Genomic DNA, 12,317 nt, shown 5'->3' with positions numbered 1-12,317 from the left:
CAGGAGCTAAATCCAGCAACTCTGGCTAGTATTGATTATCAGATGTAAGTGCAAAATATTTCTATATTTTTGGCAAATAGACTAAAAGAGAGTGTAATTCATAAACCAGTGATATCAGGATAAGAGCCCAGTTTCATGTGGTCCTGATCCTGTTCCATGAGGCCGTGTAGGCTGGTGTGCAGGAGATGATCCGAATTTATACATTTATGTAGAAAGTCTTAAATGTCAAAACTAAATTAAGACCAGTGTGTGCTACACATTGTTAAGTTAAAATATATCACTTCACATTTTAGACCTCAGTCTTTTTCTTCCTTCTAACAGAACAACAAGACCATGTCAAAGACCGTTATCACTCTTGGATCTTGCAGCAAAAATCAACATGAAACATTATTGCAATTTTCCTTTTTTAGTTATTTTTTTCCCCCTTACTCCTGTGCCTTTGCAGGTGTGGGGAAAAAACAAAAAACAAAGACTGGCTTTGTTTGGTTTAGTAGATTTGAGAACATCAGTGAGTGTCCCTGTGGATGTCAGTCTAAAGACATCAGTGTGAGACTGATTGATGATTCTAAACTGTCTGTTGGTGTGAATGGTTGTCAGTCTGTCTGTGTTAGCCCTGTAATGGACTGGTGACCTGTACAGGTGTACCCTACCCTTAATCTAATACTGCCCCCAAAAATAGTTACGCATCAAAATCAATATTATTGCTAATCATTGACATATCCAAGACTGTGATAATAATAATAATAATAATAATAATAATAATAATAATAATAATAATAATTAAACAAAAATGTCATGGCTCTGTCATAGAAGAGTCTGGGTGTTTAAACTGGCCTCCCTGCAGTTCAGACCTGTCACCCACTGAAAACATTTGGTGCATCATGAAACACAGAATACGACAAAGGAAACTCTGAAACTGTTGAGCAGTGAAATCAGGCAAGAATGGAGCAACATTTTGCTTTGAAAACTCCTCAGAGTCCCAAATGTGTGTTGTTAAAAGAAGAAGTGATGCAGCACTGTGTATATATGTGTAAATATGCTCCTGTCCCAACTGTATTGAAACGTGTTGCTGCCATCAAATTCAAAATATGCACATATTTTTCATAAAAGAATAAAAATGTTCAGTTTCAACATGTGATATGATATCTTTGGTCTATTTACAGTAAATATGGGTTCATGTGTTTGTAAATCATTGCATTCTGTTTTTATTTACATCTTACACAGTGTCCCAACTTTTTTGGAAACAGGGTTGTAATTTCACATCGCAAGATCAAAACATATTGTGTCATATACTACCTATATCTAGTAACAATAGAAAAACTCTTTATTAATTGATATATTAAATAGCAATGGCATATCTGTTTTTGACTAGCCCTGCTAATTAAATACTTAATTAAAATGAAATACCTAATTAAAATAAAATATCTAATTAAAATGAAATACTGTAAAATATTCATTCTAAAGTAATCAAGCTGAAGCTTGCAACTTTTTTTGCTGCAGCTTGTAAAGTTAGTTGGCTGAACAATTTATGAATGGAAGCATGTTTGTTACTGTAACTGGCCACACAGTGTCGCTACTGCAACAATTCTGACGTGAAGCATTGAACCATGGGCCAGCTGCCTGCCAAGTTTAATTTCTGTAGACATTACAGTTTGAGAGATAATAGCTATTTTTTGCAGTCCTTATATAAAACAGTAATAACTCCTTACTTCAACGTATCGGTGGTATTTAAGGCCGTTTAAACATGGTACGTACTCAGTTTGGACTATCTAGGATAAATCCAACCTGCTTTTGTCCAATCCTCAACAAACTTGGTTCATACAATCTTTGAACGACTTTGAACACTTCGTATAAATTCGATTTAGGATACCATGTATTGTTCATACATGATTGGCCAAAACATTGTTGTGGGTGTGATCATTTCAACCTTTTATAACTCTTAAACGTTTCATCTGCTTGCAGTTAAATTTGGGACAACTGTTCAGACTGAGATCACAAACAAGAGTTACATAAAGTTTTAACGCCAAGTGGCGTTATAGTAAAAACACAAACATTATTTAATGAAATGGAGAGAAACATAGTTACACTTTATCTTCTCTGGTTTTTCTGCCTGATTTCATGTTTTCTCTGCTGTGACCGGTTTGCTTTTTCGGTCTGTTGTTGGTATGCATGATTATACATTTACTGTGTCTGTGTCTGTGTGCGTGTGCGTATGCGCATGCGTGTGAGAGACAGGAGCCAGTGTTGACATGACTCATGCTGGGATCGTCTCCCATTCATACTTTCATAGCTGAAGTGGAAGCACAGATATTATTCTGCTCTCCATTATATAAGCAGTGTGTGTGTGTGTGTGTGTGTGTGTGTGTGTGTGTGTGTGTGTGTGTGTGTGTGTGTGTGTGTGTGTGTGTGTGTGTGTGTGTGTGTGTGTGTGTGTGATAGATTAATTGGAGTACTGGAGGCAGAAGTTCACCAGTGAGTTCAGAAAGAGGTCACTCCCTCTCTCCTTTCTTTCTCTCAGTCCTCCTCTTTTTTATGTGTCTCTCTATCTCTGTTGCTTATTCTTTTCTTGAACTTCATTTTATTCTCTGATTTTAATCAATTCAAATGTTTCTGCTGCGTCCACTATCGATCTTTTCCCTCCCTTCTTTCTTCCTTTCGTAATTTCTATCTTTCCCTCTTTAATTCCCTCCTTTGGTCTTTTTCCTTTTTTTTTATTCTCCCTTTCTAATTCTTTTGTTCATTTCTCATGATCATCATGTTCATTCCTTACTTCTTTGATTTAATATGTAATTTGATAAATGATGCAGTGAGAGCACTGACAGGATTTAACAAGAGAGATCATGTTTCTCCAATTTGAGATCATCTTCATTGCTTCCTATAAAATCAAGAATTTTAAATCCTTCTTACGACGCTCTTGATGCTCCATCAGACCTCAATCTGTGGAAAAAAAAAGCTGCCAGTTTGGGAAGCAAAGACCCTCTCCACTTTTAAGATGTGGTTTCAAACGTACCTTTTCAATAAATCTTATATTTGTGTGTTCCCCTGAACCATACCTTAGTAGTCACTAAGCCCTATAGGCTGTTAGTGGACCTACCTTGATGAACTGAGCACACTCGTCACTCTTGGGTGATCGGATCACACGTGGTCAGCTAAAAGTACAGGTGTGCACACACTACGGACGCATTGAGGACACATTGAGGTTTGATTTGCTCGGACCACATTTGGAGGTGGTCACATTCTTTTAGGTGTGTGTTTTAGGAGACCGTCTGCTCAGGTGACGTTCTCTGAATCAGCAATGAAAATGCAGCTCTTGGTGCCACATTCATGTGTTCATATCTGACCTAATGCTTCCATGTGTTGAGATCACATTACAGCAGGTTTGTTAGTTGTGATGCATTTTTTTTCTCCACTCAAACAGTTCCTATACCTGAAGATTTCTGTCTGTTCTTATCTTATTTATTTATTTATGGTTACCAGAAAAATATCCTCAGTGATTCAGCACAGCCGAGCTGTATAGAAAGCAGGAGAGGTTTACCTGCAAAGTTGTGGCTATAAAGCAGCTATTATTAAAAATACAGTCTGTATGTGACGGTTATTTTGCCCAAACCTCCTCTGAGTTTAGCTATTTTTTTCTTCTCATTTATCTCACCTAATTTCTGACACATATCAGCCCACAGCAGCTCAGAGCCTGACCTGCTGCAATGATTAGATGATCTGAACCAAACTGATTGGGTCCGGATGGTTCAGGTTGTGAATTACAAACTCACTGAACTATGTTCAAGCGTTTACAAACATGAAATACATAATTCATTTCTGATAGATGGTATAATAAAATGAGACTCTTTTAAGCAAAGACGTCTCATTTAAAAAAAAAAAAATACATGTTCCTTTGACTTTTTTTTCTCCCATTTATAAATGTGGCCGTATAAATGTGTCAGATGACCTCCGAATGTGGTCTGAGCACATCGGATCTTAATGTGGGAAACAGATTCATTGCTTTTCAGAGTCGTGTGTGTAAGAGAGAAAGGGAAAGTGTGTGTGTGTGTGTGTGTGTGTGTGTGTGTGTGTGTGTGTGTGTGTGTGTGTGTGTGTGTGTGTGTGTGTGTGTGTGTGTGTGTGTGTGTGTGTGTGTGTGTGTGTGTGTGTGTGTGTGTGTGTGTGTGTGTGTGTGTGACAGACTGGTTGCAGCAGTCTGTCTGTGCAAACAGAAGCTGTTCCTCAGAGTGAGATGAGGTGTCATAAATCTCGAGTGTCGACAGCAGGCAGTTTACTGCTGCTTTTTCCTGTCTGAGCCTGAAGTGAGCAAAGAAGTGACACCCAGGATGATCCGGCAGAGACTGTCCCAAATATACCTGCATACAAATTCAGTACACACAGACTACTTCAATGGGCCACAATTGGGAACTAAATAAGGGCAGGAAGTACTACAATGAAGTCTTTTCCAGTAGGAGGCAGCGCTGTTCTAAATTTCTAAAGTCAGTAGGATAAAACAGGGTTGGCGCTAAAGTGGAGTGGCTGGAGGGAAGCAAGTTCTACACTCTACTCTGGTTGTAAAGTGTATGGGGCTGTGATTGGTTGTTTCACTGTCAGTCAGCTGGTCCCTAACCATAATCCTAACCTTAGCCCCTCCCCCCACAATGTAACAACCATTCACAAGCAAAGCATCCCTCCTGCTGATCCAGCCTAACCACAGCAGTGGAACAGGGTGGAGAGAGTAAAAGAGCAGTGCTTGCCCATCCCTCTTTATAACTCAACTCAGATCAAACTGTACAAGCTTCAGGTGTGGATGTCTCAGAGGAACTTCACGGTATGAATAAGGGTAGAAATAATACACTAGTGAGTATTCTCCAAGCATTAAATTAGAACTTCAAATTGGCAGTAAATCAGTACAATAATAATCTTAATCATTTAAGAAAAAAAAACTATTGTATACTGATAAGATTATGTGAGCATATTTAAACTTTCCTCTATGGTATTTCTGTAGCCTGGTATTTCCAGACCCAAATTGAATATAAATATGTTGGTCTGGCTACACTTAATTGAGGATAGTTTCCATTGGTGTAGACCTCAGGTTGATTTTGGACCATTTGAGCAGCATTTAACCAATAACTGACCTAACTGTGTGTGTGTGCAGTATACCTCCATTTGGCTGACTAAGATTGGCTCCTAGTAAAAGTTTGAGACACAGGTGTTTGTGTCTCCAACAGACAAACCAGCTTCAACACAGATTCCTGACCTCGAGCTCACACTCCTGCTGCCTGTCAGTTTCTTTCACACACTCTACCTTTTCAAAAAGGAAAAGACTTGAAAATAGTGAGAAGCTGCAAACATAGAAATGAAACAGGGAAGATCGGCCCCTGAGCAGTATTATTATTTCAAGTTTCAAGCCAAACGTGAGCAATGGAAACAGCACCTTCGTCTTCCTTTCAACCGGTTCTCAGCTGACTTTCAGGCCGGAGGTTTGTGTGACATGAAGTGAACACACCTTTCAATACATGTGCCACTTGCTGCACACAATCAAACAGCCTTCAACATATTGCAAATGGGATTGTAACCGCAAGCAAAACATTCAGTGGTGAGACAATCATCTCATACAGAGGGAACTTTATTGAATATATCACTTCTAAACCAGTGCCACTAAATCAAGAATTCTCTATTAATATTTTTGACTGAAGCAGTTCATTCAATGACTCAAATCAAAATCATTTTCATACCTCTGTACCTGATGATGTGTCTGTTTCAGCACAAGACTTTATTTAAATGTGATAAAGTTCATTGTTTTTATTGGGTACAGTGAGTCTTTTGAAAGCAGAAAACTGAAAAACATTGAGAAGTAAGCAAAGTACTGATTTACAGTATGTGTGCACTTTGGTGAAACATGATGTGATTCAGACAGAGATTTGCTCCTATTCAGGATCAGACACTTGTCTCTACAAAGCACTTCACAGCATGTGAAACAGCTGTTTTACTGGGCATTGTGACGACCCCAGGGTCCCAAGGACGAACGAGGTAACTCCAGGTTAAACGTAACATAAGTTACCATGGCGATGTATATGAAGTGAACCAGCTTCAAGATAAACCTGCAGTTACTTCGATAACTGCAAATCCTGCTTCGTAGTACAGACCTCTGCTTCTGAGCAGGTTAATTCATGATAACAGATCAAAACGTATAAAAGCACCACCTTTTGACCAATCATTTCTCTTAGAAGCGATCGTAGAAGATCCCGGTGTGCAGACTAAGACAGTCCTCTGCGGAGGGCAGAGTGTTCCCACACCGTCAAACCTTACTGGCTTTCCCTGTAAATCTAATTTGTATTTAATAAAGTTCAGTTTAATATTGCAAAACCTGGCTCGCATCTTCCACCTTTGTTGCAGCCTTACAAGGTGGTCACAACAGGTATTCAAACTGAAAACAGTGCAGTATTAAAACAACACAGGGTTGCATTGCCTGTTCTTTCAGGTACTGGTGAATCAATGCAGGAAGGCCAGTATGAGTAACAGATGCCGAGCAGACACCAAAATAATCGTATAATTCTTTGAAAGAAGATTCAACAACCCTAGAAGGTAATTTTTTCCTCTGCGTCAACAATCACAAGGTAAACAACAGAACCTCCTAGTTCATGTTACATGGCAATCTACCATCATTAATAAATATTTGATTGGATGATACAGCCCCTGGCTGCATTATGTCAACAACAAAAAAAGTCGAGCCAGGTTTGAATTTTTATTTTTTTATCTATTTTCCTGGATCTTCAGCATCACTGAATTGTTCTTTGTCACGCAATGGACAGCCAAGTCATACATTTACCCTGCTGGAATGTTTACACTTATCTTTTGTTTTTCCTTTCCAGTCTTTAGTCTTTCTGAGTCAGGAAGAGACACTCTTCTTTTAGACTGAGAGTGATTGTAAAAGACTGTATAGATAACCTGGGAGATTGTGTTAAAGATGTAGATGAATCCACAAAGAGAACATTTCCCAACCACCTGAGGGATTCTCTGCCAATACTGTCATCTTGTTTCATTTTCCAATGTTTTCTTATTAATCGGTAATTTCTGTGGATTTCATCCTGTGAGACTTCTTTTTATATTGTAATGTGAGTTGGAACCAAATATATTTACATTTTGAATCAGACTAAACAAAGCTAAGGTCAACATAGTCCCAAGTGTCATAAACATAAAGGGGATTTTGTTTTGTTGTTACTCCAATGTAGCTGGATGGCTTTAAATCAATGTTTCCACACAGCTTTGAGGTTGGGGAGAGTTGGGGTCCATCTCTGTTTGCTCTGTTGGTTAAAGATTTTGACTGGTGAAGTCAGTTGAACAACCAGTTTAATTGGATTCTCTGGAACAAACAAAGGAAAAAAATGGAGTCTGCACTGTGCTATTCTGTATGTTGGGGATTCGACCCCTGATAGACTGGTGTAAAGATGAATACTGACCATTACAGGGTTCCGGTCAGAGAACACGCAGACATCTGATTGTTCCACACATTACTGTATTGAGTTTGGCATACAGTATTATAACTTGGAGACAGATGGTGACAGATGTTGAAAGATGGAATGAATGATTTTGAAAGAGTTTCTGAAATAAACACAGAAAACGAATTACAGAACCGAATTATCAGCAATAGTTAACCTTAACATTAATACACATACATTCACAGGAATACAAGCTCGCTAGCCAGGTGCTAACCTACTTAGCTCAACGTTGGACTATTATTTGAAGGGCTAATTGCATAACAAACACTTACTGACAGTAAATGCACTTAAGGGCATAAGTACAGCTACAAACGGAACAGTTTTGCCACATAAGTCCAAAGTTACAGTACTTTGACTTACATCATCAATGACTCGATCTGACTGTACTGTTGGTCCTGCGTAGCATATATGATTAGCGCAACCGGAAGCGGAAAACAGTTCGCAACGTCAAAATAAAGTTTAAAAATAAGAGCGTCTTAACCGTATTGTCTCTGTCCGTGAAGAATTCACAACACTGTAGTTAAATGCTACTTTCAAGAAACTACTTTCAGAGAAAAGGGATGTGTGATCTCTATCTGATTCTCACAGATGTTGCCAATCAAAGATTTGAAGCCATTTGTAATGGTTCCATGTGTGTGTGTGTGTGTGTGTGTGTGTGTGTGTGTGTGTGTGTGTGTGTGTGTGTGTGTGTGTGTGTGTGTGTGTGTGTGTGTGTGTGTGTGTGCTGGGGGTGGGAAGATTTGGCTGAGGAGGGGGGCAGGAGAGGTAATGGGCAGTGGGTGTTGGATGTTGGGTGGGGGTTAAGGCTACGTGAAGAGGGCTGGGGTAAGATTGGGGTGAGGGTTTAAGTTGAGGGCAAGGGGGAAAGAGAGGAGAGGAGGTGTGTGTGTGTGTGTGTGTGTGTGTGTGTGTGTGTGTGTGTGTGTGTGTGTGTGTGTGTGTGTGTGTGTGTGTGTGTGTGTGTGTGTGTGTGTGTGTGTGTGTGTTGTCAGTAAGGGTTTAAGTGGAGGGCAGACGAGAGACTGCCTGTGTTTCTGTCCTTTGAATGACCCCCTCTACTTCTACACATAAAAAGGAGGCTCGTGTGTGTGTGTGTGTGTGTGTGTGTGTGTGTGTGTGTGTGTGTGTGTGTGTGTGTGTGTGTGTGTGTGTGTGTGTGTGTGTGTGTGTGTGTGTGTGTGTGTGTGTGTGTGTGTGTGTGTGTGTGTGTTTGCATGAGAGAGGAAAGCATTACAGGTAAGAAAATGGTCTCAGGCATGTGTAGTTTAATCACAGAATACAAATAAAGCTGCGATGCATCCTGTCACACTGGAATGGAAATGAATTCAGACTCTCCTCAGTTGCCAGCATTTCATATCCAATGTGTTTGTAGCAAAATCAAAAAAAGACAACATGCTGAAGAAAAGCTGCAGTATTTAAAATTGCTTAAAATGATGATTTAAGTATGTTGAAAAGTTGAATAACTATTCCAGCCCATTCGGGCTCTATTTTGGTGAGTCTAGGTGCAGCTTTAAGCTCGGTGTGCTTGGAGCACTTCTAGGTGTGGGCAACTTTTTTGGGTAATTTGATGAACGCAAACTCAAGAGCATCTGCGTCGCAGTGTAGCGTAGTGGTGAAGTAGGAAGAATAGAAAATTAGAAAAGTGTCACAGCTGACTTCAATTGCAGTCAATCAAATTAATTCCTCTCATCCCCTCTAAAGCCGCTGTGGCATCACATATTGTTAGTTTTGTTATGGCTGAAGAAGGAGACCGGCACCGCAAGCCAAACTTTACAACTGAAGGAAACTGACGTGTCCAGGAGGTTCAGGGTCATGATGACCAATGGTGCTACAAGTCGGCCTCCACGGGCTGATGGTGTTAAATCGGCTTGGAAAGAGGCAATTATGAATAACCTCCCGTGGTATTATGAGAACCACAGCCCAGTGGAGGAAGTGGTTCGATGAGACAGAAGTCTAAAGAAAAACTTGTGTCTTATATACGCCAAACACTGGCTTTAATTTAATGTCAAAGTGAACAAAGAACACTTCAATTTACTGAAATCAGGTGCTGGAACAATGTTGAGTGGTGAGCATGAGTAAATTATGCACACTCAAAGCTTCTGATGAAATTCATTGTGCGAAACTGATATCGTTGTGTTAATAAATGAATTGCATCGGGAGCTTTGAGTGTGCATAATTTACTTCACAATCATTATTTCAATAGCCATAGCCCTATTTTGTGATATTGTGTTAGATTACTAAACCAGACCAGGTGAAAAGGCGTTTGAATTGTTATCACTTTATTTGTATTTTAATTTTAATTTCATTTCTAGTTATCCCGAGTTGCCTTTTATATTTTATGGCTGAGATCAGCCCCTGCACCATGACACACGCCAACTGCCTGATTCACATCCAAATCAATAGACAATAGAGTCAGCTTCATTTTTTATATGATTATGAATCGAGAAGGTTGCATTCAAAATATCTAGTTTATGTAAGTTTAAGTATATTTATGGTGGGAACCATGAACAGAATACATTAATCTCAAAAGAGAGGAGATGCTCTGTACCAGATTACGTACTAGCAAAATTCCATCTACAGTCCCTAGTAACGTAAGACATAACCGTATTACATTCTACAACAATATAACACTCATACAACACACATAGACTGACAGCTCACCGACACTCACCCCCGCAGGTGAACACAGTCACATACCCACACAACAAGATACACTCAACAGGAAGGGACATTAGAATATTACAATAATTCATTCATACAACATTTTTAAAGACAGGTTGTCAAATTCAAATCAGTGCTGACAAGTCTGGTTATTTAAAATCCATTTTGAAGATGGTGAAGTCTGTGCAGGCTTTTAGATTAGCAGGGAGTTTATTCCAGTCATTAATCGCTTTAAAAGAAAATGCAGATTGTGCAAAGGGAGCACTTCAGTTGGAGATGCTACAATCTCCTCTCGCAGCAGACCGAAGGGCTCGACTAGTTTGCTCTGAGTGGAGCTGAACAAAGCTCCTCAGTGTTGGAGGAGCAGCATTATTAAGCATTCTATGCACTAAGCGTATATATATATATATACATAGAAGTAAAAGTAAGAGTACATTGTCACTGTTTTCTTAATGTTCAGGGTGAGATGTGAGTATTTGAGCTATTTCGCAATGTTTTCCATTGTTATCGACAATTTTGTGGCTGATATACATAATATTTAAGTGACCTAAGTATTTCAGGTGGATGTCATGTAATAGATATGACCAGACCTGGCTGTGGGATTTTGGATAGGTCTGTACATGAGCGCTCTTTTCCAAGAAAGTGACGAAAACAGCTCTTTGTTGGCTTCGACCTGTTTTGAGCTGGCAGAAGCGCAAGCACAATCTTCTCTACAAAATTTATACCAAATTTCCACTGCACCAGTGCATCTTTACTAACACACCCATTGTTGCACCACTCTACCCATCTTGGCACAGCCAGGTTTATGTTGAGCCATCAAAAAGTAACTTGGCGTGAAAAATAGCCTCTTGTGCTATTTCAAAATGGATATGCAATTAAACCAGCTTTGCGCGGTAACGAAAATAGAACCCCCAGTGTCTAATTTGTGAAAACCCAACTGTGAAAACAACAGATTCTGTCCCTTTTTTTTTGTTACATTCACTCACTAACATTTTTATGTAAACTCTGTAAAGAGATTTTTTTTTTTTATAGGGGTGTTTTGTCTAACGTTTGTGGCTCTTTTGTTCTGTCACTAATTCACATACTGTATGTTACTATCTAGAGTAACTATTTAGAGTAACATATGTGATTGTATATATTATTCTTGGGCTCCTACATTCCATTTTCCCAGCATGCCTTTTGCTTTTGTAACTTTTAAGAATAGTGCAAACAAATTAAATAGATGATGGTGATTGGTAAAATTGTATTATTTTTAGTAAGTGATAGCTTACAAGTTGTGATTCAAAACTATAGGTGTACAAAGTAGGAAGGTAAAACAACCTACCAGGCCTACCTGTCACACACTGACAGTGTATTAGCCTGCACATACCCAAGCTGCTACTACTTAGTAGCATGTACTCAACAGAGTAATTAGATATAATAAAATAAATCGTCCTTGCTGTTGGGCAAATTGTGTGCACACATTGAAATGTAGAAGAACCTTGCCAGCTGTCCTCTGGCAACTCCTGTGCAGTCCTAAACCGAAGCTCATAATTCACCACCAAACAGTTCACTCTTCAAATTGATTTCCAGTCTCAGCGACACACACTCAGAAACCAATTCTGGCAATTTACAGCTCCAGTTTGAAAACACAAAGGTAGCAACTCCAGCAACCATCATCAAATGTATTCCTGGAGCCAGAGTGGGTGAATTTGAATAAAGTTGGAAACTATAAGGATGTCTCATTAATACAGTGAGATGGTTGTTCACGCCGGAGGTAACGGCACTTTATTACGGTAATTAGTGGTGACTAAAAAGTGTGTAACATTGCCAACAGAATGTCTATTTACTTCATTGGCAACCTGTGTTTAGTTCTGGCTCTTCCCTGTCTTGTCTGATCCCATGTCCTGCCTGTCATTTTATTCTAATGAAATTACATTTTATTAAAAAAAATTAATAAAAAAACATAGAATTTACATTCTAAATATAAGATTAAAAAAAATACTATTTAGTCTGCATAACAGTAAGTATTTTGCAGATATTTTTATTAAAAAAATTAAAGCATCTTTTTGTCAAATGCAGTGGTGAGCCAAACAAAGAAAGTTGGCCAGTGGGACTGAAATTTGGCGGCTCTGCTCTAGTTGCTAAAGTCCAGCAACTGCAGTGCCGGGCTGGAAGCCATGGAGCAGACTGCCGATT

The sequence above is a fragment of the Brachyistius frenatus genome, unplaced genomic scaffold (genome assembly GCF_029030835.1).
Source record: "Brachyistius frenatus isolate BFR_SWC_R1_liver_20210118 unplaced genomic scaffold, ASM2903083v1 Contig_78, whole genome shotgun sequence".
Taxonomy (NCBI): domain Eukaryota; kingdom Metazoa; phylum Chordata; class Actinopteri; family Embiotocidae; genus Brachyistius; species Brachyistius frenatus.
Note: the sequence above shows the minus strand (reverse complement) of the source record.